This window comes from Myotis davidii, unplaced genomic scaffold (assembly GCF_000327345.1).
Source record: "Myotis davidii unplaced genomic scaffold, ASM32734v1 scaffold2517, whole genome shotgun sequence".
NCBI lineage: Eukaryota > Metazoa > Chordata > Mammalia > Chiroptera > Vespertilionidae > Myotis > Myotis davidii.
This window is the reverse complement of record NW_006288122.1, coordinates 16981-23076: the sequence shown is the minus strand read 5'-3', so window position 1 is coordinate 23076 and position 6096 is coordinate 16981. Positions and strand designations below refer to the sequence as shown.

General features: G+C 56.0%; 1 long non-coding RNA gene across 1 annotated transcript; it reads right to left on the bottom strand.

The window, feature by feature from the left end:
* Positions 1-3057: 3057 nt before the first annotated feature.
* LOC107182514 lies at positions 3058-6090 on the bottom strand. Its single transcript, XR_001513228.1, has 3 exons — positions 5915-6090; positions 4917-5074; positions 3058-4294 (listed from the first exon to the last, which is right to left on the bottom strand). It is a non-coding gene; the product is annotated as an uncharacterized LOC107182514 (long non-coding RNA).
* Between the last annotated feature and the right edge of the window lie 6 nt (positions 6091-6096).

Sequence of the window (6096 nt, the reverse complement as noted above, 5' to 3'; positions counted from 1 at the left end):
AAGTGACCTCGGATGGGTCTCTGTTAACCAATGTTTCTGATATTGGGGTGGACACAGACTGCTTTCCAAGGGATATAACTGAGTATGAGCAGACACTGAGAGCCTGTATCCACCCTTCCCTGCATACATCACAAAGGAAGTTTGTCATTTCTTGGGAATTTCTCCATATAGGATCAAGTCATCTGTGAATAAAGACATTTTTAGTTCTTTCTTTCCAATCAGCGTGGTTTTATTTTGGTGTGATGGGGGGGGTGGTTCCCACTGGCTTGACCCTCCAGTACAATTTTGAAATAAATAGGCAAAAGTAGACATCTTTTATTATTGCCAATATTAAGAAAAACATCCATTCTTTCACCAGTAAGTATTATGTGCCCTGTGAGTTTATGGAGACACTATTGGGTTGAAGAAATTCCCTTCTATTCCAAATGTGTTGCAAATGTTTTTATCACGGATGGGTATTGGATTTGGTCAGGGTTTTGACAGATACAGAAATAAAATTTTTATTCTAAACAGGATGTTCTCCAATAAGAAGGACCAGGATACTTGGAGAAATGGCTGAGTAAGTAGCATTTTCAATTTCCAACGAAACAAATCAAAGAATCATACATTAAGCATGTCCATGAGGGGCTGTTTATACTGATAAAATATATCTAATAGGAAGATATATAGGCAACATTTTATGCATTCTCCTAACTTCAATGAATATGGAAGACAAGGAGAGAGGGAATGGAGACAGACCAGTCAGATTGGTGGGGGGCAGGTTAAATTAGCTAGGGAACTAACATTCGCGGCTTGTCCGGTGATTGTGAGAATCTTAAAGCTTGTATAGGTGCCCTAACTGGTTCAGTCATTCTATTGTCCAGATGGCCTCAACACCTTACTCTCTCAAGGCTCTGTCTTTGAAACAGCTCTGCCTATTGGGATGGGGGGCAGAATGTACAACCCAAGGACAAGGGTGAGGGTAAAGGGCCTAATTGTCCAGGTCCAGCTCAAGGGTCAACTGGAGGTCACATCCTCTCAATGACCTCCTCCAGCAGATGGCTGTGGAATTACAATAAAACTAGAGGCCAGGTCGTGCACTGGTGGGGTCCCTTGGCCTGGCCTGTGGGGATAGGTGGACCTCCACGCTGCCGCAACCCAGCCTTACCCACTCATCGGGCTCCAGCCCGCTGTCCGCATCAATCCTGCACAGCACAAGTAGTGCATGAATCGGCAGGTGACCTGGGAGGAGCCCAAGCCTGGGTAGGGCATGCCCACTGCTCCTGTTCATCCCAGACCTGCTGGGCCTGTCACCGCAGCTCACAGCTTGGGTGCTCAGGGGGAGTTTCCCCAGGAGAGGCTCACCAGCAGTCAGTCCCGGCATCAGGCTCCCGTCTGTCAGTTGAGCAGCACTCCTGCTGTGGGAGCCCACTGACCACCAGGAGGCAGCTCCTGAGTTGAGCGTCTGCCCCCAGGTGGTCAGTGTGCATCATAGGTACTGGCTGGATGTCTGGTCATCCAGTCACTTAGGCTTTTATATATATAGACTAGAAGCTCAGTGCATGAAATTCATGCACTCGCGGGGTGGGGTCCCTCAGCCTGGACTGCGCCCTCTCATAGTCCGGGAGCCCTGGGGGGATGTCCAACTGACAGCCTAGGCCTGCTCCCTGGCATCCCTCAGCCCGGCCTGAGCCCTCTGGCAGTCCGGGAGCCCTTGGGGAAGAGGCTCCCACCACTGCCGCTGTGCTCACCAGCTGTGAGCCCGCTCAGGGCTTCTGGCTGAGCAGTACTCCCCCTGTGGGAGTGCACTGACCACCAGGGGGCAGCTCCTGTATTGAGCATCTGCCCCCTGTTGGTCAGTGTGCATCATAGCGATTGGTCATTCCAGCATTCAGTCAATTTTCATATTAGCCTTTTATTATATAGGATGATGGCAGCAAACCACCCATCACAGTGCCAGGAGTTTGGTCAGTTCGCATTACATGCCAGTTCCCTTCATCTGGTTTTCTCTCCTCAGAGTGATAAGGCCTGAGGACAAATGTTGACTAGACAACATCCCCTTGAATGCCCACACAGGAGGACCTGGGCTCAGAGCATGGGTCTTTTTTAAAAAAATATATTTTTATCAATTTCAGAGAGGGAGAGGGAGAGGGAGATAAAAACATTAATGATGAGAGAGAATCACTGACCATCTGTTTCCTGCACCCCCCCCCCACTGGGTATCGAGGACTATCTGGACAAAGGGTGGGAAGCTCAGGGCACTTGGGTCCCTCCTTCCTGTGGTGGCAGATGTTGAAAGGGTCTGTGCTGTCAGGGTGCTTTGACCCCTGGGGAGATCTTGGCGACAGATGAGGAGTGCACCCAGGGCCCTTCCCCAGGCTGTGCTCCTCCTTGTTACCCAAATCCTGCGTCCTTGAAACAGCTCCCTCCTGGGACCTGTGGACCTGCTTTTCTCTCTCCTGGCCACTGCGCTGCTCCCCAGGCCTTCTGACTCAGACCTCTGCCCACTTGCCACCCTCTCCCCTCAGAAGGCAGCACCCCTGGCCTGGCTTCTCTGGGGAGGCACTGGGAATGGAGCTCCGATGGGACTTGGGATCTAAGGTGGGGGGAAGGGAAGCTTCTTTCCCTGTGGTTTATCTCCTCCAAACCTCTGCACCCACGTGGCCGGCAGGGAGGCGACGGGGACCTTGTCACCTGCTGCTGCAGAGGGGCTTCTGGTGAAACACAATGATCTGCAGACAGACAATTTCCCCTCACTTCCCTCATCCCACCCTTGGGTTTCAACCGAAGCGCTTTGTAACACCAGGCTCTAAAATGAAGCTGAGACTTAGGTATCAGTTTCTTCAAACAAGGTTGTGAGTGGGACACTTGCCACCTGCGGGGCCAGGCCTATGCTGCCGCCTTCCCCTCATGGGGGCAGTGGTCCAGGGCCAGTGGGGTCCCCAGCGCCTCCTGAGGAGGCCCTGCCCACCTGTAGCCCTCTGAGGGCGCTCCCTTCCCCAGCTCCTGGGCATCAGTGATCTGACCACTTGCGCCTCTGTCCTCCAGGGCTATTGCACCACACCAGAAACAGGAGCCTTCCAGTTTTATTTATTTTATTGAACTTAAGGACTTTTTAATAACTTAGACAACAAGTTCTGACAACACCAGAAACAAGAACATTTCTGACCAGTACAGAGTGCACACACACAGAAAACGGAGTTATCCTATTCAGGTTGGTGTCTCTGATTGCGTAGAATTTCCGCTGCCTGGAAAACGGATGACTAACAAGTAAAGTGCACTGAGAGCCAGTCAAGCAGCCAGGGCCCAGTGGGGTTGGAGGGAGGTGGGAGAGCAGAAGCAGCTCACACTACTCAAGGCCAAAATGGTAAGAAAAGCAGCGCAGGAACAGGCTAAGGACTGGTGGCTGGCCCCTCCCCCAGCCATTCCCTTTGAGCAGAGGCAGGCACAGCCAGAGCCAGAGCGGACTTCCTGTGTCCCCCTGGGTGGGGAAGAGCTTCCTGGCAGGGGAGCAGGTCTATGAGGCCAGGGGACCCTAGGTTCAGAGACATATTTCTCCCTGTGGGACACCAGCACACATTCAGTGAGGAGCCTCCCTCATGCCATTCCCAGGTCTTCTTCCGCCCTGGCCAGCCCAGGAAGAGGCTGGAGCTAAGGATGGAGTCACCCAGAGGGTGAGACCTGGGCTTGAAAGGGGCACATCTGTGTCTCATCCCCAAGGAGGCCCCTGGTCCTCCTCCCTTCTTATTCAGCCGTGTTGCTCTCCTTTTTCTGTGGCTGTCCCCAGAGAGCTACGGATGGAGTTGGCAGGCAGGCTGGCAGGCTCCCAGAAGTGATCCTGGTTGGACAGGGCTGGGGTGGAGGGGACACCAGGACCAGGGGCTGCCAGGTGACTTGGCACAAGGAAGGAAGCCATCAGGCCCTATTAGTGGGAAACTGCAGGGGGCATGTGGGAGCCTTGGTCCCCCGTCCTATGGTGAGGCAGGAGGAGTCCTTCACCCAGGCCCCGGGCTCCAGCTGGGCAGCTGAGTAGGGCAGATGTTGTGAGACTGGGCCACACCGTCCCTTGGGCTGACCACACTACTGTGGTATTCAGTCTCAGGGGCTCTGAGAACTTGGGCTGACAGCAACCAGTGTCAGAGCAGATGTGGGACCGAGGGTGGGTGGTGAGGGCCAGGTCTCTCCTGGCTCCCCTCTGGGCTGTTCCTGGCCATGCCGGTGCACCAGTCATCAGCACAGCCCGGGCCTCCAGGACCAGTCCAAGCCCATCTGGAGGACAGTCTCCTGTGTGATCCTGGGTGTGGGGGATCCGAGCCTGGGGACAGAGAGGTGGGTCATGCATGGTTCCCTGTCTCCCTCCCGCCCCCCAGTTCACCCTTTACCCTCTGGTCACATCATGTCCGCAGGAGCTACCCCCACCTCCCCACCCAAACTGAGAGGCTTGTGCCCAATTGTGCAGGAGCCCTTGGTTAAGCCTGGGTGGGGGTGGTTAGACCTGGCTCTGTGGGTGAGGACCTCAGCTGCCCAGGGGATCCTTGGACTCATCTCTTTGTGCCCATCTCAGCTCAGACTGTCCTCCTATGTTTCCTGTGACCACCCACACCACTCCAAGGAAAGCTAGTCCCCCACATTCCCCACCCTGAACCTCTCTCCCTAGCTCCCCTGGAGCCTTGGGAGCCCCTGCCCCTTCCTGCTGGGCCAGGTCTTGCAGAAGCCTGGGGTGCGGGTGGGGGAGTGCAGGCCTCAGGGAAGATTTAGCCCCACCACTCCTCATCTGTGTGACAAGGGCAAAGGTGAGCCCCCTCCCAGAACCCGTTTCCCATGTCAGCAGGGAGAAGAATGGAACACCCTCATGGTGTGCTAGGAGATCTCAGCACCCAGGTGACGTCGTCCTGTCCTTGCCCACGCCAGAGCCGGACCTCTGGGCTGCCCCATACCTCCGGGCCTCTGCCAGGCAGGCCCTTCATCTCCTCCTCAGCCAGGCCCTTCACTCAGCTGCTAGCAGGGAGCTCTAGGGGCAGGGGGTCCTGGGGCACAGATTTGACTCTTGATGAGGCCGGAGAAGGGGTGAGTCACTGGCTACAAACACTGGCTCCTGAAACAAAGAAATGAGACTTGAGAGTTGCCTCCCTACCCAGAGAGCCCCCTCCCCACCCCGTTCTCCAAGTGTTGCCTTCTCCACAAGCCCCTTCTCCATCTGCTCTCCCCACCCCAGCCTGACACCTGCCTCTGTTCAAGGAAATCCACATTTTCCCAGGTGCTTTGGGTTCACAGGGCTCCTGGACGTTGTCTGGGCCAAAGGACAGCATGCTGTGGCAAAGGGAGGGCTGGGGATGGCAGAGAGGAAAACCGGGGGGAGTGCTAGGGAGGAAGGCATCTCTCCACTCTTCCCGAAAGAGGGAGGAGGAGAGCAAAAGGGACAGCAGGGGCAGGATTCAGGGGGCTTCAGAGTCTGGGGGCCTGAGTGCTGAGCAGGGGACAGACCTGGGGTTCCAGGCTCCCTGTCCGGGAGGGTGAAGTGTGGTACCATCTTTTCTCCTCTAGGGCCTTCCTGTGGGCCACCCTAGTCCATTCCCCTCCATTGCCTCTGGCTCAGGTGACACCTCCTGGGCCTCTGGGGATGGGGGGTGGGCTGGCTGTGGGCGGGAGGGGACACCCAGGAGGGGACACCCCGGTCTCCATGGCTGGTGGGATGAACCTCTGAGATTCAAGATGCCTAAGCCGCCCTTCACCCCCAATTTGGAATCATGGCAAGGGACTCCAAGAGCCTGTGACTCCCTGTCTGCCTCTGCTCCGCAGCTCTCTGGGCTGGCTTCCTTGGGTCCTTCCATATCCACCCCCCGCCTCCCCCCAAACCCCAGGGGCCTAGACGTCTAGATGCCATGGCAACGGCCTCCCTCCAGCCCGCAGGTGCAGCCTCTCTCTGGCAGCCTACCTTTCGGTTGAGACCGGTCAAAGCAAGTCCCTGCAGCAGCATTTCCTCCTGGTTTCCCACTTCGGCCCAGGTGAGGCAACAGGTCGGCTGTACTCGGAGAATTTTCTGGAGCCCCACGGAAAGGGTCCGTTTTGTCCGTGTCTGTGCCACGCGGCACTGGCCGCCACGCGGGTGCGCAGGTC